At 30.9% G+C, this 25367-nt stretch overlaps 5 pseudogenes; all 5 read left to right on the top strand.

Moving 5' to 3' along the window:
* The first annotated feature begins 744 nt into the window (after positions 1–744).
* LOC145575787 (putative long-chain-alcohol O-fatty-acyltransferase 5 pseudogene) lies at positions 745–1829 on the top strand (annotated as a pseudogene).
* Positions 1830–6815: 4986 nt separating this feature from the next.
* Positions 6816–8563, top strand: LOC145575786 (cytochrome P450 71A1 pseudogene; annotated as a pseudogene).
* A 5654-nt stretch (positions 8564–14217) lies between these two features.
* Positions 14218–15592, top strand: LOC145575785 (6,7,8-trihydroxycoumarin synthase pseudogene; annotated as a pseudogene).
* A 1901-nt stretch (positions 15593–17493) lies between these two features.
* Positions 17494–18027, top strand: LOC145575784 (cytochrome P450 71AP13 pseudogene; annotated as a pseudogene).
* A 6292-nt stretch (positions 18028–24319) lies between these two features.
* LOC145575783 (cytochrome P450 71AP13 pseudogene) lies at positions 24320–24850 on the top strand (annotated as a pseudogene).
* The last annotated feature ends 517 nt before the right edge of the window (positions 24851–25367 follow it).

Genomic DNA, 25367 nt, shown 5'->3' with positions numbered 1-25367 from the left:
AATATATTTTGTGATTATCTTTAGGTTATTTTGGACTTGCCCTCCAAGTATCCTACTCTATATATACTTTTGTATGTGGCCGTTTATATCAATGAGAATGACAGAGAATTATTCATTATATTTTGTCATATGTACTCCCTCCGTTCCATAATACTTGGGATGTCGGGGTGGACACGTAATTTAAGAAAACTATAAGTGGGTTCATTAAAACATTTGTTTATTATATAAAAGATTCTCTTTCGTATTTTTACATTGTAAGAAAAGAGTAAGTGGAGTGGAAGTGGTAACTGAGGAAAGAGAAAATATGGGAAAATAATTTTTTATTAATGGTCTCATTTCATATTTAGAAATGTGTCAAAAATTGTGGAACGGACAATAATGAAAACTGTGTTAAGTATTATGAAACGGAGGGAGTATATCATTTTCTTTATTTGCAAGTTGAGATTTCTTATCTCAACATCAAGTTTACATGATCAAACTCAGAAGGACAATCTATGATCTCTCATATGAATTGAAGTAAGCTAAAAAAGAAAAGCACATGCAAACACACGCCTTCATAGACACCTTTTGCAAGGCCAACATTTCATGCGTGGATAAAACCGATTTAAGAAATAGGAGTAGGAAACACATATACAAGAACACAACACATAAACTAAATCAATAATTATCAATTACATATACATTTTTTGACGTCTAACTTTGTCATACAATTTTAAATTTATACTAATCATAAAAAGAATTTAACATGGCAAACAAGCCCAAAAGGCCAAAATTCAAAAGAAAAAAAAAACTCAATGATGGTAGAAAGTGAAGCAAAGGCATTGCTCCAATTATGGTCAATTGTATTAGCTTCTCTTTGTTATTGCTATTATATTGTATCCAAAATTCCCAAAGGTAAACTTAGGTTTTTCTCTCTTCTTCCAATCTTCACCCTTTTTGCCGTATTACCCCTTACTCTCTCCTCAATCCTCCCTGCCGGAATCACAGTTTTCTTCATTACATGGCTCGCTAACTTCAAACTTCTCTTATACTCTTTCAATCTCGGCCCTCTATCATCTGCTCACTTATCATTGGTTAATTTTATACTAATTTCCGCTTTTTCCATTAAAATAAATAATAAATACCCATCGTCTCAAATTAGAAAACCCATTATATTTTTTCTATCAAATTCCTGGTGGAAGATGGTAATTTCCACCATTATGGTAGCTATTTGTGACATTTACAAAGAGATGTTAAATCGAGGTTTGCTCTTTGTAATGCATGGTTGTATGTTATATTTACTTATTGATGTTTTTATGGGGATCGTCAATAAAATTGTGGGGTCCATCATGGGCGAGGAGCTACTTCCACCATCCGATGAGCCTTACTTGTCAACTTCTCTTGGTGATTTTTGGGGGAGGAGGTGGAACCTCATCGTAACAGATATATTGCGTCACACTATATATTTTCCAACTAGGGCATTTTTGTCCAATTATTTGGGCCTATATTGGGCCTCGTTCGCTGGTGTGATGGTGGCGTTTTTGGTGTCTGGGCTAATGCATGAGCTAATTTTTTATTATTTGGCAAGTGTGGGTCCCTCGTGGGAAGTTACATGGTTTTTTATGTTGCATGGCCTTTGTGTGTTGTTGGAGTTTTTGTTGAAGGATTTTTTGGGCCAAAAGTTGGGTTTTCATTGGGCTATAACTGGGCCGTTGACGGTTGGGTTTGTTATGGGTACTGGATATTGGTGGTTCTTCCCACCACTTGCAAGGAACCAACTTGATACTAGAGCTATTGAGGAAGTTCTGACATTGTATAAGTTTATTAAGGGATCATTCAAAATTTGCTAGGATTATTTATTACTTTTTTCCTTTCCACTTAATAGAGCTGAGGGTTAAAATATGTTGAACATTGGTAGTGGGGGGTTACATAGCTTGAAGGATATTTTTTACAGTTTAGATGAAGGGTTTTATCGGGCCAGAATTTTTCACGGGTCAACCTAGCATAGATTAACGAGCTACACAATTTGAGAGGGGCGGGGAGGTAAGTGAATACCCTCCCTCAAGTATAATTGTCATTATGGAGTAGAATGGGTGATGTGGCACAATGAGGGGACTATGTGACACATGGACATTCTTAGCAATGTTTTTTTTTTTATTTTTTTTTTATTAATATATTAGCATAGATAATATAGATAAAAAGGGGAAGTTGAGGAAGAAAGACTTTCATGGGGGATAAAACTAAAATACATATGTGCGGGAATTAAGAAAGTTATAAATTTTTTAAAATTAATGATTAAAAGTATATATGTGCATGTGGGGTTAGATAGAGATACAATAGTTGGGAATAATTTAACAGATAGAGAGCGAAAGTGTTGAGATTTGATGTTAAAAGTACAATAAAGATGACAACTCATCAAAAAAAGAGTAATAATGTTAAAAAATATTACATTTAAATAGAAAGAGATATTGTATTTTTGTTTATTCAAAAAGGAAATGAGACTTTGTATTAAGAAACGGAGGGAGTACTCAGAGTTTGCTCTTTCTACGACTTCTAGAGTTTGCCTTTTCCAATGCCACGCGAGCACAATAAAAGAATAATGTAAAAAATATACCAGTACGTAGTAATGTCAAATCAACAACCGACATCACGCATAATTATCGATGTAATACTTGCTCGTTTTTTATATTTACTATACACGTTTTTTTTTCTTTTTTTAATATTTAAGAAAAATAGCCTTCATAAAATTTAATATAATATTTAATATGGGAATATGACTTTAGTGAGCCATGTCCCATGAGTTTTAAACAAGGAAAATAATACAACTCTATAACTTTTAACAAAAAAACTTTTCAATTATAATGTGTTGTAAATTGCAATTATTGTTACATTTCTATTTTAAAGAAGCGTTGTGTATTACAAAACGGAGAAAGTAAATTACAAGCGAAGTTTTCTTTCCAATTTTAATTTATTGTAATTAATAATACCTCTGTGGCTCACTCTAATTATAACAACAGACGTCTTTTTTTCTAATTGAATATCAGAGGTTTTTCTAGTGTGGCAGGCCACATGGTGCTGCAGGGGTTATTTGTAGGGTGTTACTGGTTTTGTCAGGGATTACTTGTATTTTGGGGTTATTTGGAGGTGTTACTTGTACTCTGAGTAACTCCTACAAGGAACCCCAGACCAAACCCCTATACCAAACCAGTAACACCCTACAAGTAACCCCTGACCAAAACCAGTAACACTTTATAAGTAACTCCAGAATACAAGTAACACCCTAACCAAAACCAGTAACACCCTATAAGTAACCCCAGAATACAAATAATACCTACAAGTATCCCCTATCGCACAATGTGGCCAGCCGCATACAAAAATTTATGATTGAATATACAACACCTAAATGTTGATTGAAAAATCCGTACATGAATTAGATTTAGTTTATCTCAAATAGAAAAAACATGTAAAAGGTGAATAACATATCATACTAGGGTGCTAGTCTAGATGTCAATTAATTAATCAATTATTTTAGGAATAGCACTTTGTTTGATTGAATTGGTAGGTACTCCATCCATTTTTAAATACTGATTGCTCCACTTTTTATTTTCGGCCGTTTTTAATACTTGTTCTATTTCTCTATTTGAAAAGCTTTTACAATATTTAATTTATTTCTCTCAACTAGTGGATCCAACATAAGTTATATTTTATTAATTTCATATTCTACCTCCTCTATTTCTCTCACCTACCTTTGCTTTTTTATAATTTTTATTCTTCCATCAACCCCACTACCTTCATATTTTATTACTTTTTCCAATTTCTCCTAAAATTCCGCGCATAAAGAAATGAAGCAAGTATTTAAAAATGGAGGGAGTATTCAAATTCTCTCTTTCAATATTGATCAATATTATATATGTATATTTATTTTGCCTGGCCATTTGAAAGATCAAGGGACAAATAAGGTTTTAATTGTAGATGAGTCTTTTGCCATAATGACTAATTTTACAAAAGTATTTACCAAAACAGTTAATTATAAATTTTAATTCCAAAATTAGTTAAATTATTGACTTGGAAGGAAATTACTTATTTCTTATTTTCCTTTGAACCGGTTTGGTTCACTTTAAGGTATTTTTTTTTCTTTTTTGTTTTTTTTTTTTAATTTTGTTTTTGTTTTTGGAAAATTCTAATGTCATATTTTAAAATATCCTGTTAATTTGAAAAATAACATTCATTATAATATATTTGCTTACAATTCTCAAGTTTTGAAAACTCAAGTGATGCATTTAATATATATATATATATATATATATATATATATATATATATATATATATATATATATATATATATATATATATATATATATATATATATATATATTAAATGCATCACTTGAGTTTTCACACTTTTCGAGACACAAATTTGACCATTAATATCTTTAATTAGATATTAGTAAAAATTATAATAAAATTATATTATGATAGTAGACATTGTAACAAATCGAACAATATATTACATGACCATGTTTATAAATTATATAGTAGTGAAAAATTTAGTCAAATATAACATATAAATAGTGCAAATTCTCAAATAATGCATTTAAAAAAAACGGAGGGAGTATATATAAAGGAATCAATACAACACAGGTGATCTTAGACAAATGATAAACTGACTACTTTACTTTATGTGGTACGGAGTAGGACACCAATGTTGGACACTACTATACATATTTCACTTGTACTGTGACACAATTTTAAACGTTTTTGTTTGTCTATAATTGATAGTTCTTGACTAAATCTATCAATGCAAAATGTGTGCCATTTAATTCTAGTAGTAGATTGAAGACCACTACTTCAGGATACAACCTTTTTACATATGATTTTCACTAATTGCATATTAAAATCATAAAACATATATAACGAGTGATTACAAAACTTCCTTTGTTTAGCACATACTCTTGAAATACAAATCAAAAACAATAATGGGTTTTCCAAATTAAGCAAATAAATTTTAAGACGATGTTGAAATAGAATGAACTTCATAATTAAAGAATATTACTAAGTATATTTTTAGTGTGACCAGTTTGCACCAATACTAATTAGTGTTAAACAATTTCATTCAATTTGAATATGGAATTGAAAAAGGGTAATTTTTTTTATTTTTTTTATTTCGTACCTAAATACCAATTTGTTTCTAAATAAACGAATGTAATTCAAAAATGCTGTAATAATTAAAATGCTGTCAAAATTTAGACACTTTGCAAATTTAATTGAAATGTAACAACACCACCATATACATGATTTACGGACAATTATCATTGTGATTGGGAGACCGCCTGCTACACAACTAGTTATTAATAAGTGTGAATTGAGATAAACAACAATTACATGTAAGTACTATCCCAAAAACTTTCACCCAATTAGTTAGATGTGTATGATTAGCTAGGTTGAAACCCTAATAAATTAGAGTCTACCAGACTTTAATTTTATAATTGATGAATGCATCGTCACAAGTAAAAAAGAGTAATTTTAAGTCACTATAATACCAGTTTGATATATACTAAGTATGTTTTTTTTTTTGTTAATTAACTAACTCATAGCCGATTAGAATCCACACAAAATCGAATATAAAAGCAAATGTGATAGTCTTATTCAAACTATGGCAATTGGGTTTAAAAATTCACAAATTTTTATATGCGGCTGGCCACATGGTGCAACAGGGGTTGCTTGTAGGGTGTTACTGGTTTGGTCAATGGTTACTTGTAGAGTGTTACTGGTTTGGTCAAGGGTTACTTGTAAGGTGTTACTGGTTTTGGTCAAGGGTTACTTGTAAGGTGTTACTAGTTTTGGTCAGGGTTACTTGTAGGGTGTTACTGGTTTGATATGGGGTTTGGTATGAGGTTACTTGTAGGGGGTTACTCGTTCGGTCAGGGGTTACTTGAGTCAAATAGTTACTTATTTTGATGTTACTTGTTCGATCAGGGGTTACTTGTAGTAGGTTATTCATTTGGTCAGGGATTACTTATTCTTGAATTATTACTTATACTGGGGTTACTTGTTTGGTCAAGGCCGGGTAAATTATAGGGTTATTTATTCAAGAGTTACTCGGTCCGTCAGGGATTACTCTCACACGGGATTCGCGCTAAGCGACTGAGTAAGAAACTCCTACCAGTAACTCTTAAATAAGTAACCTCTAAAAATAACCCTTGAATAGGTAACCCCTAAAGTAACCCATACCCTTGAAAAAAAAATACAAGTAATTCATGAATGAATAACCCATACAAGTAGCCCCGAACAAAGCCAGTAACCCCCGTTACACGGTATGGCCTACCGCATTGAAAAACCCCTTAAAAAATATGTTTACATCTCACTATAAATAGTCTTGCTTAGTTGCATGGTAAACACATGAACAATTAGCCAAAAAAAATAAAAAAGTTTACTACAATTACTAATTTTCAAAACAAATGTTAGTCCTCTTACTTCTTTTGGCAGCTCTTTCTATCATCTTTCTTGTAATACTTTTCAAAAATGGTAAAAAAACAACTATTTCGCCCTCCTCCTGGACCAAAAGGGCTTCCCTTAATTGGAAACCTCCACCAATTTGAACCCTTAAACACTCACGTATACTATTCCAAATTAGGCAAGACCTATGGCCCAATCATCGCAATCCGGCTAATGAGTAAACCTATGGTTGTCATACAATCGGCAAAGTTAGCCCAAGAGGTCTTTCAAACGCAAGATAAGAATTTTTGTAATAGACCATTCACGGTCGGAAGAAAAAGGTTAAGTTACTATGGGTTAGACGTAGCCCTTAGTCCATATAGTGATTATTCAAAAGAGATGAAGAAGGTACTAATTGTCCATCTCCTAAGCTCAAAGAAGGTCAATTTGATCGCTTCAATACGGCATGATGAAGTCTCAAGGCTGATTCAAGAGGTTTCTTCTCTATCTTCTGCTTCTAAAGTCGTCAATTTGAGTCAATTGGCTCTCAATTATGCAAGCTCAACTTCTAGCAGGATCATGTTTGGCAAGAGGTACGTATGACACTAATGCCTATTTGCACTTAATTAGAGTGCCGAAAATATTTAAGTCAAACTGTTGCAATTTATATCATGATTTGAGGACTAATTAACCAGTCTCTCTTAACACATTGCATTTAAGTGATCAAACTGTTGCAATTTATATCATGATTTGAGTACTCCCTCCGTCCTTAAATTACATTCCTACTTCTAGCATTTATTCCTTACATAACAGAGAGAAGTAGGAATGTAATTTAGGGACGAAGGGAGTACTAATTATCAAATCCCTGGCTAATGTATTAGAACACAAACCACTTGACATATAACACCTTTAGCTTTATTAAATTTCAATACAAGTATACAACTATAACTCCATAAAATCTATGAATAATATTGGTGCATTTGTTGTTTGAAAATGCACAGATACAGCGACAAAGAAGAGTTAGGAAGCAGATACCATAGCCTTCTATCCGAAATCCAAACCATGTTCGCAGCCTTCTTCTTTAGTGATCATTTTCCTCTTGGGGGTGTGCTTGATAAACTAAGTGGACAATCCTCTAAGCTTGAGAAGACCTTTAAGGGCTTAGATGCGGTTTATGAAAAAATTATTAACGACCATCTTAACAAAAACAAGCTTGAATCGGAGCAAGAAGATATAGTTGATGTTCTTCTCCGCCTCATGAATGATACTTCATTTGCATATAAGCTCTCAATGAACCATATTAAAGCAATTTTAATGGTAAGTGTTTCATGAATATTTATACTTTGTATATACATAGTCAAGTGAAAAGGATGAAAAGGATTTTATATGCATTTGATAGAGTATAAAACATTGGACTCAACACATACATAATTTTTGAACTAAATGTGCAAATTTTTATTTATTTTTTTAAGTTTGAATTTTTGAACCATCGTTCATTTATTTGGTGATACCAATAAAATCTGATGTACTTGCAGAATCTTTTTAGTGGAGGAGAAAATACGACAACAGATGGGGTAATTTGGGCACTTACAGAGCTAATAAAGAACCCCGTTCCAATGAAAAAAGTACAAGAAGAACTAAGGAGCACGGCACAAAATAAAGGTTTTATAATGGAAGGCGATCTCCCAAAGCTTGAATACTTCAAAGCAGTAGTGAAAGAAACATGTAGGTTACACCCACCGTCCCCATTACTTATTCCACGTGAAACGGTTTGTAAAAGCATTATTGAAGGATATGACATTTTACCCAATACTATACTAATTCTTAATGCATGGGCTATTGGACGAGACCCAAAATATTGGAAAGACCCGGAAATATTTATGCCAGAGAGGTTTATAGGCAGTTCAATAGATTTGAAAGGGAAAGTAACAATGTCAATGATTCATTTCGGGGGTGGAAGAAGAATGTGCCCTGCCGCGAATTTTGGTCTAGCGAGCCTTGAGCTTTTGCTAGCCAATTTGTTATACTCTTTTGATTGGGAATTGCCTGCTGGTTTAAACATGGAAGATATTGACGACACCAATGTGCTCCCTGGTCTTATTATGCATAAGAAACAACAACTTTGCTTGATAGCAAAGAAATTCTAGTAGCAAAGATATTGAAATCATACATGCATGTTTCATTCAATCTCTTGTCTCTCATCTATCATCTTAGTTTTAACTCTTTGATTAAGGCTATGTACTATGGTCTATGGACAAAGTATTACTCGTATTATGTAACATATCTTACGCAAGTTTGTGGCTGTGGTTATTGATAATATATACTTCCTCCATTTTTTAATACTTGCAACACTTTTCTAAAATGAAAATGTTACAATACTTGCAAACACACTATAAATAGAATGTTATTTTAGGGAAAAACTATACTATTTCCCTTATCTGAAGCATATGGTCCATTAAATTACACTACTAACAACCACTCATTCCATTTTAAAGTGTATTATATCATGTAAACCCTACATTTTTTAAATACCGTGAAAAAGTGTGTGTTACAACTATTAAAAAATGGAGGAAGTACAAGTAAATGAAGTAATGAGTTGTGACCAACAAACATTATAATTTATAATGTGTAATGAAAATATATGGAGGACGATCGACTTGATATTCCACTTTTTAAAAAAGGTGGATAAGATTAGAACTTGTGACCTTGTCACGCTGGCTCTTTTACCATATTAAAAGACAACTTAATCAAAAAAATTAACTAATAAAGTATAATGGAAAAGTTATATGCTCTCTATCAAAAACAATAGAAATGCGACATACCATCATCTGAGAATGTGACACTGTACACCATGCAAAAAATGAAATGACTTTTAAAATTGACAAAACCTTTTTGATGAAACTTTAATATGCATTTTTTTTGCCCTTAATATGCATGTCAAGATTAAATTTAAAAAGTTGTGGTATAAATTGTAAGGTCTTCCATATATACAGTATGTATATAATGATAGATGTACTATTTTAACCTTTTATTTTTCAACACATCAATTTATAAATAATTCAATAAAAATATTGTTTTGAAAATTTACGCTGAGATCAACTAGCAATGCTATGAAACTTAAGTTATTTTACAAATACACAACAAATTAAGTCAAATAAGTGTTCCTTTATCAGACTACTACGGTTACTACGGAGTAGGAAAATCTTCTATCGTGGGGTATTTATTTCTTGCATGCACATTATTTCACTAGAAATCTTGAATATGTTGTTGTAGCCGTTAGAATGACTTTCATTTGATTAACCTAAATAATAAAGTACTAATTACACAAATTATTCATTTGATCTTCACAAAAAAAAAAAAAAAAAAAAAAAAAAAAAAAAAAAAAAAAAAAAAAAAAAACAAATTATTCACTTGATCAATACTAGACTATAAACTCAAATTATTCTGTTATTCCCACAAAGAGGGCACTCTCTACACTCTGAGATGATGTAGCTAGTTTTATTAAAAGATTGAGTTGGACAGCTTTTCTTCCCTGTTTAAAAATTTGCCTACTGTAACAATTTTTTTAATGTTTACGGTTAATTTCACAATGTGATCATTGTTTCTTAAATAAAGACTTTGAAAAGTCCAAAAAAAAAAAATAATTATACACAAAATAATTATTTAAGTTCTACACTGTGATTGAATCTTGAATAAAATACTTAGAATTGAAAAAGAAAAAACACGCTTTGAAAAGTCCAAATATAGACAAAAAAGAAGTTATAAGTTTCACATTGTGATTGTAGCTTGAACAAATATTTTAAAGGAAAAAAAAGAGTAGTTTAGGTAAATTAACCATTGTTTAGCTTTATTTTAATTAACCCTTACACTTGTGTAATAAGTGTTTGCCCTTTCCTCAGCCGCGTGGCCCACAGAAAATATGACTAGAAGAGTTAGAACATGTGTATAAATTCAATAGGTAACATCATCCTTAAAATGACTACTACCATTATATTAATTTTTATTTTATTTTATGTCAAATTTTATTATAAATGTTTTTTTTTCTTATTTTAAAAATTTATTATTTATAGATTTTTCACATGTTTTAAAATTTTCAAATTAATTTATGATTTTTTTATTAGTAATAATAAAAGCTAAATTTCTTAAATTAATTATGAAAATTATTAAAAAAAAATTCAATAATTATTTCAAAATAAGATAAATAATTTATAATAAATTTTGATTTTTATAAAAATCATAATTAGCCAATAAAAAATTAGTATAATGATTGTCATTCTAAGGATAGTTGACAACCATAAAATCATCCATACCCAAGCACCTAATGTATATCCACTTAATTAGATGCTTAGATCAATCCTAACGATCTAATGTTCGAATCTTGTCATGTAAGGCCATAAGAGTGCTTGGGAGTAAAGAATTCCCTTACACACACTCTCCTTTACTCCCAAATGATTGACTGTAAATATTAGAATAAAAAAATCATGAAGAATTAACCTCTGATTAGGATCCTCCACATCAATTAAGATATTAAAATAAGGCACCATATATAAGTAAAAAAACACCTATATATGAGATAATCATATAAGATTAATTTATTTCAAATTGAATTCAAAGGAAGAGTATTCTACAAAAGTATATTATTTCGGGTGCCGTACTAGTCCATGTGGTATCAGTTTATTTTACTTTATTTTATATACTCCCTCTGTCTCCAATTGTTTGCCCCAAACCATAAATCTACTTTATTAAGGTTTTGGGCAAAAAATGGTGCACATGGGTTGACACAAATATCAATGAAGAGAGAGATAGAGAGAGTGTAAGTGGGAAAACATGCCAAAAGTAGTATGGGGCAATCTTTTGGAGACACCTTAAAAAGGAAAGTGGAGCAAACAATTAGGAACAGAGGGAGTATTATTCTAATGTTATTAGTTGATTTAGGGATGGAATCTTGATTGATATGTTAGTAGTCAAATACTTTTGTCTTTCAATGTTGACGAATGTGCAAGTATATTCCTCTTTAACAGATCAAATTAAAGATCAACTAAAGTTTTGTATTTTAGGCCTCAATTAGTAGTCAAGTTTGATGGATTTATCAAGCTCTAGACCAATTAAGGGGTGAAAATTCCTTTATTCTTTATTTCCGGGCTTTATCCCATTTATAAGGGTGTAGGCTGTTGAGTTAGCACTTCCAATTGATACGTACATGGTTCTTATTTGGCTAAAAACACTTCTATTTAATTATATTTTAATTTTATACAATATTTTTTTTAAGATGCGATATTAAAAAAGATTGGTGAAGACTAATAAGTCAAGTGAAAACAAAAATCTACCTATATGTCCTTAATGAGTAAAATCTTACTAGTATTACTCTAAGAAAATTAATGGAGTTTTAACACCAAAAGAAGATAATTTAGCTTTCTTTTAATATTATTATTAAATGTTAAAAGATCTAAAACTAATATACGAAGTAAGTCAACTGAACTATTTTATCTAATTCTCTCAGTCCCTAAATAATTTAAAGTTCTAATAAGTAATGTATATTTATCATAAAATATTTGTCAATAAATACAATTTTTATTTACTATTACTAGTTGGATTGCCGCGTGCTACGCACGCGTCAACCAACTTTTAAAACAAATACGGAGTAATACCTTACTCCTTTCATTCTATTATTAAGTGTTTGTATTCATAATTTGGTGTAAAAAATCACTTTTATAAATTCATCTATTTATATATTAAGTGTATATATTATTTTGAATAATTTGTCCGTTTACATTGTTTAATTCATTCCTTAATATGTGCAAAGAAGGTATGTTGCATTTAAACAATCAATGCCGTACTTGTACTCCATATCTCCTCTCTCCCCTCTCCTCTTTCTAAAAACCCTAGCCTTTACTGTTGAATTTGGAGGGGCTTCGTTGGTTTTTACCAATGTTAAAGCCCAAAACTTTGTTTTTTTGTGTGTCTTTCCTCTTGTTTTAGTTTGTCCTGGATTTATAATAGTTCTCCCTCTTTTAGGAAGAACGTTTCTCCCTCGAAAGAAAGGGTTTTTCTTTTTCTTTTTCTTTAAGAGGATTTTTCTCCTTCGAAAGAAAAATATATATTAATTAGAACATGTGAGTGGAATAGAAGAAGTATATTCATTAAAGTTATTGTTTGAATTTTTGTAATAAAAAAAAAAATCTGTTTTTGTCATGTTAGACATTTTCACTATTCATACACATTAACTTTATTCGTTTGTGACGTTAAGAAAATCATAGTCATGTTAATTTTGTGAACATCATCTCAATGCTTAGCTTCAAAATATTAGCGTTTTATGATAAGTAAATAATTTTATTTTTAAAATTTGATTTTGACAGCTGTAAATAAAGTTATAGTGATAAGTGAGTGTGAAACATCACAATTAAAAGATGACGGTAGGAGTATAAAGTTTTTAAATTGTCTACTCTCTGTGTGTTTTTGTAAGTGGTTACACAACTTACACTTACCTAATGCGGTCGTGTTTGTTGTAAGTGTTACATTTTCTTTTTTGACAAAAAAACTACATTGTTATATTATATCTCTCTCCACTCATAGTCTCCACCCATACACACTACTAATTTTTTTTTATTATCATTTCTTTCCATTCACATTCATTATATTATTTTCCACTAAACTATTAAGTCCATGATTTTTTTTTCAATTTTTTAATACTCCAACTACCCCACTTACCTTTTATTTTATTTAAGTCAATTAAATTGTCTAAAATGACATATAACTAAATGACATAAATTTTTTAGAGTATTTTATGTCACTTATAGTGTAAAGATTAGTAATACTACGTACATCATTTTATGTCATAAAAATTTCATTTCATAAAATTTTCATAACATAAAATGACAAAAAGTTATTATAGTATATGTCATTTTATGCCATAAAAGTTTATGACATACAAAATAATTATTAAAGTTACAATTATTTCTATATGTCGTCATATACTTTTATTGTTTTTTTTTTACTTGACATGTTTCTTTTATCACGTTTGTCAATATAAAACTTTAATGATCAATAATTTTAATTTCTACAAGTAAATTGTAAAAGTTATATATTATATCTAGTATTTTGAGACAAATTTAAAAAGATTCCATGCCAATATTTTTTTCTTACATATTATCAACAAAAGACGGTCAAAGGAGGGTGATGAATAGTGTAAAGTCAAAGCGGGTCAAGTTAAAAAGAACGGAAGAATATTCACCTAGTTATTTTTGCAATAACATTTTTATTTTTGGAGATGAATATTCACCCAGTTATTTGTCCAAACAAAATGATTAATAAATTGGAGTCTAACAAGACTTTAATTTGTTAATCGAGTAGCTATACTACAAGTTGGAAGTATTATCTTTTTAATCAATTACATCATATATAACCAATCAAACTATACCACATAGATGAAAAATGGCATATATGATCGACAATATATATTAAAAACATGTTACATTTTACTATAAATAGTCTTTCGTAGTTACATGGTAAAGACCACGAATAATTAGCCAAGAAAAAAAACAAAAAAAAACCCCTTGTACAATTCTCATACAACAAAATGCTAATCTTTTTCCTTCTTCAAGCAGTTCTCTCTACCATCTTTCTTGCAATAATTATTTCCAAAAATAATAAAAAACAACGATTTCGCCCTCCTCCTGGACCTAAAGGGCTTCTCTTGATAGGAAATCTTCACCAGTTTGAATCCTCAAACACCCATGTCTACTATTCCAAGTTAGGCAAGATCTATGGCCCAATTATCGGGCTCCGGTTGATGAGTAAATCTATGGTTGTGATTCAATCGGCGAGGTTGGCCAAAGAGGTCTTGCAAACACATGATAAGAACTTATGTAATAGACCATTATCGGCCGGAGGAAAAAGACTAAGTTACGGTGGGTTAGACATAGCCCTTAGTCCATATAGTGAGTATTTGAGAGAGATGAAAAAGATACTAAATGTTCATCTCTTAAGCTCTAAGAAAGTTGAGTCGTTCGCTCCAATTCGACATGAAGACGTCTCAAGGTTGATTCAAGAGGTTTCCTCTCTATCTGCTGCTTCTAAAGTCGTCAATTTGAGCAAATTGGTTTTAAGTTTTGCTAGCTCAAATTCCGGCAGGATCACTTTCGGCAAGAGGTACGTACGTTTTGTTTATTGTACATGTTTGCATGTACGTAGGGGTGCAATTCGGATGATCGGATCGTGTCTGATATAGCCGGGTCGGGTCGGGTCAATTTTTAAAGTTAAGTCATACTAAATTGTTATGTCCACGCGAGTCCAAATCTGAATTGGATATTTTTCGGATCGGTTTCGAATCGGGTCGGGTTGGGTGTGCTTTTGACACCTCTACATGTACGTACTATATTGTCGTCTATTAATAGGGGTGGATCTTCATTGAGGCTCTAGCAGAACGATAATATATACTTCCTCCGTTATTTTATTATTGCACCACTTGCCTCTTTAGGTTGTTTCACAAATATTCACCATTTCCTCTTTAGAAAAAAAATTATTTGTGTTCACACTATAAATATCCAACATACCCTTGTTTTTTCACACTTACTTTTTAGTTTATCAATATGTCACATGGACAATTTTATATTTTTACCTTTCTCTCTCTTACTTTTTTTCACTACCAAAATATTTGTACCCAACCCCTATGGTGCAATAATAAAAAAAAACAGAGAAAGTATTTCTTTTCTTATGCCATCTCTTTTAAAAATAAAACTTTCTTCGGTTTAAAGATGTACAAAGTATTATTTTTGTTATGTAGTTTTTTTGTTAATGTTATAATGTAATTTGAGACACATCTAACAAGAATCAACTTAAATGTGCTTTTCTTTATATAATTAACCAATGATAATAAAATTGAAGTACCCCTGTGATGGTCGTTAAAAGGAGCTTATAGTAGATTCAATTCATATTCTAATATAACTCCGTGATTTATACTATATAATTTTGTTTGAATGCACAGATACGACGATGAAGATGTGTTAGGAAGTAGATACTTTAGCCTTCTACATGAAGCTGAAGCAATGTTCATAGGCTTCTTCTTTAGTGATCATTTTCCTTTTGGGGGTTTGCTTGATAGACTTAGTGGACAATCCTCTAAGCTTGAGAAGACCTTTAAGGAGTTAGATGCAATTTTTGAGAAAATTATTAACTAACATCTTAACACAAACATGCTTCGATCTAAGCGAAATGATGTCGTTGATGTTCTACTCCGCCTCATGAATGACACTTCCTTTCCATTTAAGCTCACTATGAACCACGTCAAAGCAATATTGATGGTAGGTTTTTCACGATACCAATGATATACTCTCTTCGTCCCTTTTAAATTTAAAAATTAAATTACTCCCTCTGTTTTTTTTTTTTTAAATACATCCACTTGATTTTTGTACTATTCACATACCATGGTTGACTTAATTTTTTCACCTTTATGAAATAAATAAATATTATTATATAATATATCATTAAATTAGTCATAATGTCTAATTTCATAATACAATTTTGTTACAATTTTTACTAATAGGCAATTAAAGATATTAATGGTCAAAATTGTGTCTCAGGAAATGTGCCGTCTTCTTATTTTTTATTTTTTTTATTCACGGTAAGAAAAAGGACCCTGGTCAAACCTCAACCCTCACGGTTTTTTTAGTCCGGTATTTGCGGGTCAGACACTTTGAGAGTGAGGGGGTAAGGGTAAAGGATCTCCCATTCTCAAAGTGCCACTAGATTGAACCCCAACCTCAAAGTTGGAAGGTACAATCCTTACCACTAGACCAAGCTTAGCTTGTAGTAAAAGTAGTTATATATGCATTAAAATAAGGATTTTTTGTAAACTACCACCTTAAAATGTAACACGTATTAAAATAACCACCCATTTTTGTTGAAATTAAAAATAACCACCCATATTTTACAAAACTGTAGGTTTTACCACCCCGACCTATACTCCGGCCAGTTTTCCGAGCATGTGCCCCACAATTTCATTATGAAGAACCTTAATTTCCAATTCAAGTTAAATTGAATGAATCAAACAACGATTGCATCATTAAATTCCTAATAAAACACATTCCAAACAACAAATATCGTATAACTTGAATTCTACTTCATTAAACATTGCAAAATAACTAAAAAAAATAAAAATTAAGGGCGTTCTTCAATTATCTTGCTGTACAAATTGGTGTAAAAAAATTTAAGTGTGTTCTTCAAAGGATTCGCTTGTCAATTTGCAAAACTTGGAGTAAAAATTGGTAGAAGTTGTGGAACAAATGAAGACTTTTAAGTTTGGGAGTAGTTTGTGAAACAAGGGAGGAAATAAATCGAGAAACAACTTTTATAAAAATAAAAAAACAGCCGTTATGTGGGGTCCATGCTCGGAAAACTGGTCGGAGTATAGGTCGGGTGGTAAAACCTACATATTTTATAAAATATGGGTGGTTATTTTTAATTTCAAAAAAAATGGATAGTTATTTCAATACATGGTACATTTTAGGATGGTAATTTACAAAAAAAATCCTTAAAATAACATAACCTTGGTATAGCAAGCTATTAAGCGTGAGTTAAAAGTCAAAATATTTCAACTCAAAAGAGGAGAATGCATGTTTTTTTTTTTTTTTTTCACAATAAAACAAATGCATTAAAGTTGCATGCATGATTTTGTTATAGTACGAAATTGTTGGAGTTTTTAATATGATGGTCATATATTCACTTTTCCTAATTAAAGAAAAAAAAGGTCTTATATTCAATTAAGTAAGGTTTCATTTCATAATTGCTAAAGATGTAAACTACAGCCCTATGATATATTAATTCCGTCCGTTCTTAAATGTTCTTTATGCTTTCCCCAACCATAACTTCAACTCCAACATGACAATACAATCCTCTCATATCCAACCAAAAATTAGAAACCCTTGTGTATTTTTCAGTTGGCATGCGCAATTGTCGTAGTTTTTTTTTTTTTTTAATGGTATTCCAATATTTGTGCAGAATCTTTTTGTTGGAGGAGCAAATACCACAACAGCTGGGATAATTTGGGCACTTACAGAGCTAATAAAAAAACCCTATTCCAATGCAAAAAGTACAAGAAGAGCTAAGAAGCGCGGTAGAAAATCAAGGTTGTATATTGGAAAGGGATCTCCCAAAGCTTGAATACTTTAAAGCAGTAGTGAAGGAAACATTTAGGTTACATCCACCAGCCCCATTATTGGTTCCACGTGAAACAAGCCAAAAAAGCATCATAGATGAGTATGATATTTTACCCAATACTACGGTAATTATAAATGCATGGACTATTCAACGAGATCCGGAATACTGGAAGGATCCGAAAATGTTCATGCCGGAGAGGTTTATTGGGAGTTCAGTGGAATTAAAAGGGCGCAATTTGATGTCAATGATTCCTTTCGGAGGAGGAAGAAGAATGTGCCCTGCATATGATTTTGGTCTTGCAAACCTTGAACTTGTGCTAGCCAATTTGTTATATTCTTTTGATTGGGAATTACCAAATGGTTTAAACAAGGAAGATATTGACAACATCAATGTGCTTCCTGGTCTCATTATGCACAAGGAAAAACATCTTTGCTTGGTAGCAAAGAAATTCCAATAATAGAAACATGCTTACAAATGCAACCTATTTAGATGTGCAAAGCATACTTATGAAAATCGACAATATCCATTTCGTATTATTCTACAAAAATATAATATCCATATAGTCATAATAAATAAGCATGAATTATGTCATGCTTAGTATTAATTCCATGGTTAAGGATATATATATGTAATTAGGATGGATCAGTGTATTATTATGTACTACATTTTACACAATAACGATACAACAGTCATAATTATTAATTATAATTGTGTTGAACTTGTATTGATTTATACTTATTATGAAAATGCAATTGATGCTGTGAATTAACGTCTTTATATTTATTGAGGTTGTTGATAATGTTTATAGAAAGTTACTCATGATTATTATGCATAAATGGGTGGTGATAAATAAATTAAACATTAGCAAAGTGTAAATGGGGATATAGTTACTTTAAGTGTATGCCAAAAAAAACATTATTTGGGGTTATAGTTAATTTAATTAGTGTTTAAGGCCTGTTCACAGGGCCTGAATTGAACTGATTAGAGCTGAGGTGAACTGATTGTAACTGAACTGAATTGAGCTGAAATGAATATTTTATGAGTAAGGGAAAATAGGAGCTGAACTGAACTGAACTGAACTGATTGGAGCTGAACTGAACTGAACTGATTGGAGCTGAAGTAAACTGATCTGAACTGAAATTAAGTAAATGTGAACAGGCCCTAGTGCATTATTGAAAAGATACTAAAAGTGCATGCATGTTTAATTAAATTACTCATAAACTTTTTTAGATATCTGAATATGTGAAAATTCACTCCTTAAAATGACAACCATTACTAATTTTTATTGGTTGAATTTCGATTTATTTTTTATGTCAAAATTAATTATAAATGTTTTTTTTTAATTTTTTTTTTATATTTTCATAATTAATTTATGAATTATTTTTTATAGCCCCAGATCAATTTATATATTTATCATACCCCCTCACATGAGAGCCCTTGGGTGGAGAAGATGATTTGAACACGTGACCTTTATGTCACGATGATTCCAATACCATGTTAAAGAACCAACTCAACCAAAAATTTAAACCGATGGTTGAAGCCCAAGATCGACCGCGATTTATATATATTCTTCAAAAAGTTTAGATTACTAGCTAGAGTTATACTCGGCTCAATATTATTAAATTCTACGATAGGTGGCCAGTGGATAATCAACCAGTTAATTTAAGGTTTATTAACAAAAACTTTCGTGTACACACAATTTACATGTATATTAGATTATTAGTGTACATCAAAAGAACAATTTTAAGTTAACTATTAATTTAATTAGTCAATTTGGGATAACTTGTACTGTAATGTTGTATGGGGTAACTTTATTAAATTTGATAAGATTTTAATGTAAATAATAAGTTTTATGAGGGTAATATAGTTAAGTATATTTTGTCAGAAACTACCTAATCGTTAAAAATATTGTAAGAAATTACATAATATTAATATATATAAGGTAAATATTGTAAAATACTATATCTAGTTGTATTTCCGACGTTAACCCAAGAATATATTTAATTTTTTTTTTATTTTTTTTTAGGAATATATCCCGTGCCAGGCCATTTTCTACTCACCCTCACCTATACATTGTCCAATGCCTATTATTATTTGACAAAATCAATGTCTCTATTTTTATGCTATAAATATATAGCAATAAAAATGTAACTATTAAACTACATAATCATCAACGAAGTTCTTATAATAGACTTTTATTTATACTATAAATATCACTTTTTATGATTCTTGTTGAGTATTTATTCAATAATTTATTTTGGGTTTTATCTACTCCGTATTAGACAATAGATATGCCAGGGGGTAATCACTGGCAGTTGTTGGTGTCATGCATGATTAACGCTTTGTTGTTGCCTATTTTTGCCTTTTTGGACAATTGTGTAGCCCTATCACAAAATTATATTACGAATAATTATTATTGTACGTGGATCTAGATGTAGAACAACATCATTAAGGCCATTATACTATATACAAGTATATAGCTGGTAAAATAGAGTTAAGAATATTGAGGTGTGCAAGCATACGTCAGCAACGTAAAAACACTAACGTCATTAGTACTCAATGAAGACAGCATCATCATTCAATCAATCACCAAATATCGTCTACATACTTGATGCTCCGTATTATCCGGTGTTCAAGCAATTTTTTTTTTTTTTTGAAAACCAGTACAAGCAATTATATAAGGAGTAATTTGTTATTAGAGTATGCACGATGGCTAGTTACATGTATAATTATACATATACCTTTGTGTTGCCACATCATTATTCCCCAAGCTACATAATTTAAGTTATAACCTTTACAATGACAAGCTACTTCCTTTTATAATAAATAAACCATAAAAAAATAAAGATAAAAACAAAAAACAAATACATAAAAAATATTCAATAAATCAATATATGTACATTGGGTGGAGTGAAACTACATAGTTCTATTGGCCTTAGCTACAACCTATGTAGCTCCGATCCACAGTACAATGGCTAACATATAGCTCTAATTAATTATTTATAAATCAAATTGCAAGTAGGTCCTTCAATTTAATGCAACCATTGTTCTAATGATTTCTGTTGGACTAATGTGTAGCAACATAATTACATGTATTGTACTGTGGATGATCCCAATAGAGTAGACCATGAGTTCATGACCATGCATGATAATATTGGATATGTAGCCTTTAGGGATATGAATAAGCATTTAAGATCTTTTCTGATTTGGTATTAATTTAGGAATACATGACAAAATCACGCACAAATCAGTGTAATAAACGTTCGTTACATTTTCATTTATTAAATTTTTTTTTCATTTTTAGCTTCTTATATATAAGTAATATAATCCTTATAAGGGCTATACATTGCATTTTCCTTATAATTATGATTGTTAGAAGAAGATAAAATTTTCTTATTTTTAGTTACCAACTCCACATTGTTAGTCTTGTGCGATACACGGTTTTACAATAATATTTTTGGCCTATTTGTGTGTAATACGTAGTACAATTGTGTAAGTAATTTAAGTAAAATATAATAAATTGATGAATTAGTATAATAATTTAAGCAAAAAATTATAAAAATACAAACTGAGTTGCTTATGAGCTTATCGAGATGAGTTAGAGCTGCTTACTCATTTTGTGCGTAGATAATTTATGTTTCGAGTCGAGATAAGTACGAGTCAAGCCAAGCTCGAGTCATCTATCAAACTTAAGCTGAGTTTTGACATAGTATTGGCCGATTTGAGTTTGAAATGCTTGCACTAGCACGCACCCCTGGCATAGTCCCATACTCCCATGAATAATCAAGTTCATGCATCATAGGTACAACCTTCATAAAGAGTTTCGAATCACTGTACATACGACAAATATGATATATATTTTCTTTAATCAACTACCTTATTATATAGCGAATTAAAATCCACAAATACAGAGTTATTAAATTGCAATTATGATCTTGAGTTAAAAAAAAATGGCAAGAAGGATCTAAATTATTACGTTTTAAAAACATGTTACTTGTTAATCACTATGAATAATACTATAAATAGTCTTGCTTAATTACATGATAAAGACAAGAACAACTACTAGCAGTCAAAAAAAACCCTACAACAAAATGATTTCTTTTGGCAACTCTTTCTGTCATCTTTCTTTCAATTGTTTCCAAAAATAGTAAGAAACAACCATTTTGCCCTCCACCTGGACCAAAAGGGCTTCCCTTAATTGGAAACCTCCACCAATTTGAACCCTCAAATACTCATGAATACTACTCCAAGTTAGGCAAGATCTACGGCCCAATCATCGCGCTCCGGTTGATGAGTAAACCTATGGTTGTGATTCAATCGGCGAAATTAGCCCAAGAGGTCTTCCAAATACAAGATAAGAACTTTTGTAATAGACCAATAATGGCCGGAACACAAAGGTTGAGTTACAATGGGTTACACATAGCTTTTGGTCCATATAGTGATTATGTAAGAGAAATGAAGAAGGTAGTAATTGTTCATCTCTTAGGCTCTAAGAAAGTCGAGTCGTTTGCTCCAATACGACATGAAGAAGTCTCAAGGTTGATTCAAGAGATTTCTTCTCTATCTTCTGCTTCAAAAATTGTCAATTTGAGCCAATTGGTTCTCAGATGTGCTAGCTCGATTTCCGGGAGGATCACTTTTGGCAAGAGGTTTATTTTTCTTCTCTATCTACCTGCTTCTAATATTTATTTTTTCTTACCTTTCAAGAAAAAAAAAAAAACCCCTTTCAACAACGGGTACGTACGTGTGAAACTATGCATATATATTTGCAAGATTACTCTGAGTATAGTGTGTTAATCATACATAGTATAAATTTGAATAAAACATTACTATTAATTTCACTTGATATCAACATTCATACATAATTAACATGATGAGGAATTTCCGGATATGAGGAATCAAGAAATTTGTCTTGCAGACTTTCATTACTTTTTTTTTTTTTTTTTTTTTTTTTTGTGTTGTGACAATAGGACTTTCATTACTATAGACTATAGAGTATGATGTTATTCTTGTTGTTGTTTGAATAATGGACAGATACAACGACGACAGTGTGTTAGGAAGCAAATATTATAGCATTCTACATGAAGTTGAAACAACGTTCACAACTATGAACTACAGTGATTATGTTCCTTTTGGGGGTTTTCTTGATAAGCTCATTTGGACAATCCTCTAAGCTTGAGAAAACTTTTAAAGACTTAAATGATCTTTTTGAGAAAATCATTAACGAACATCTTCGCAAAAACAAGCTTGAATCTGCGCGAGATGATATAGTTGATGTTCTGCTCCGTCTCATGAATGATACTTCCTTTCCCTATAAGCTCACAATGAACCACATCAAAGCAATTATGATGGAACGTTTTTCATGATACTAGTTCTATTCTCAATTAATCTAAAACTATATGACGACACACTAACATATATACTCCCTTTTTCTCATAAAATCTTTTACTAGGGACGTTAAATTAACTAAGATAACTAGATAGGTTTCATTCATGTCATATACTAAGCTAGTATACTATGAAATTAAAATGGATGCGCGTGAATTATTGTAATTAATGTTTATTCACTCATAATATGTCCTCATAGCTTCTTATATATATAGCCCTTAAGTTATGTTTATTTTATTTTTTAAAATTCAGTAATATAAGAATAATCATACAACATCTATAATAGAAATCAAAATCAACTAGCGAAAATATCATAAATTGAATCAAATGATATACTAATTGGGAAAAACTATGGTTGTTGTGGATGAGATCTAACTATGACATCATATACCCTCTTTCACTACTTGTTTGATACAACTTTCCAATACAAGAAGGGGTCTAGTGATATATATTATAGTTTTGAATTCGGATAAAATTTAAAGTAATCGATCTTAGATGTAAAATTGACGTTCGCTACTCGCAATATTGCACCAAGCAAGTTAAGTCTCATCAAAAATCCTTTTTTCCTGCAGAACTAAAAAACTCCGATCCAAAGAAAGAAATAAAACCTAATGTACGGGTAGATATAACCCAAAAAATCCTTATAGCTGTGTTACTATGTTTGTGATTTACTGATTATGCTTTTATCATTATTTTTTTTAAGAAAACTAATATAAGGTTTTTGTCCTTCTTCCTAATAATTTATTTAAAAAGAAAATAGGAATTGATCGAATGAACATGACTAATTTCAAATTTATTGTAAACATACATCATGTAATATCAAACATACTCCATGAGTCAAACAAAATGTATGTAAGACATTTATAAGCTATTTTTTGTTTTTTCATGAAGGATTGGGCATGCGTGCCTTAATTACCTTATTACTTATTAGGGAGTTTGAAGACATTGAAATAGTTACAAAACATGGTTAAATTAGCTTTTAATTTGCTCCATATAGATATTTGATTCCATGAATCTAAGCTACCAAGACAACGTTACACAACCCTCTCACATTCCTCAAACAATAGATACGATGGTTTTAGGATTTATATAAAGATTTTACTCGTATTTTTTTTTTACCAAACAATTCTTGTTGTACCACTATTTGACTTTTACAAAGGTTATAGGAGATTTTTCTTGCAAGATAATGATATGTGCACATTTACACCAAAAAAAAAAAAAATGATATGTGCACATTTACACCAAAAAAAAAAAAAATGATATGTGAACATTTATTTCAATATATTTGTAGAATCTTTTCGTTGGTGGTGCAAATACGAGTACAGCCGGAGTCTTGTGGAGCTAATAAAGAACCCCAATATAATGAAAAAGGTACAAGAAGAGCTAAGGAGCGCGGCACAAAATAAAGGTTGTGTATTAGAAGGTGATCTCCCAAAATTTGAATATTTCAAGGTAGTGGTGAAGGAAACATTTAGGCTATATCCATTAGCCCCATTACTTGTTCCACGCAAAACACTCCAACACTGCAACATAGAAGGATACGATATTTTACCCAATACAACGGTTGTTATAAATTCATGGGCTATTGGACGAGATCCAGAATATTGGAAGTACCCAGAAGTATTTATGCCAGAGAGGTTCATGGGAAGCTCGGTAGAGTTAAAAGCTCGCAACGTGGAGTCAATGGTTCCTTTCGGAGGTGGAAGAAGAATATGCCATGGCTACAATTTTAGTCTCGTAAGCCTTGAGCTTGTGGTTGCCAATTTGTTATACTCATTTGATTGGGAATTGCCTGATGGTTTAAGCAAGGAAGACATTGACAACAATAATGTTCTCCCTGGCATCGTTACACATAAGGAAAAACAACTTTGCCTAGTAGCAAAGAAAGTCTAATTGCAACCTTTTTAAAAAAAAAAATCCAAATGCAATTGGTAGCATACACTATCTACAGTAATCAAATTGAAGACTTAAAGTAAACTGTTATTAGATCATATGACAGTGAACTGGTAGCAACTTGCTTGTTCGACTTGTGCTTGTTAAAGTTTTACATGATCATTATCGTTATATTTGTGTAAATTGTAATAAATATTCCACTTATCTATTTTTATTTTGATCCTTTCAATTATTCGTATATGCTACATTTTTTTCTTTTTATTTGTGACAAAGGGGTGTTTTATATAAGATTTTAAAAATTCATTTGTTGCAAATATAAAGAAACGGATGTAGTATTTAAATTTGATAGTTAGAAAATAAACATATACCAAAAGAGAGAAACCGAAGTAAATTATTAGCTTGCGTCGTTTAATGCATGAATAACGCGTATTTCAGTATTCGATATCGCATCAAGTCTAATTTAAGCTGTGTCATTGTATTACTTAAATTAATTTATTAACGTAGATCAGCCAACCCT

This window comes from Chenopodium album, chromosome 13 (assembly GCF_948465745.1).
Source record: "Chenopodium album chromosome 13, dcCheAlbu1.1, whole genome shotgun sequence".
Classification (NCBI taxonomy): Eukaryota; Viridiplantae; Streptophyta; class Magnoliopsida; order Caryophyllales; family Amaranthaceae; genus Chenopodium; species Chenopodium album.
Note: the sequence above shows the minus strand (reverse complement) of the source record. Positions and strands in the feature narration are given on the sequence as shown.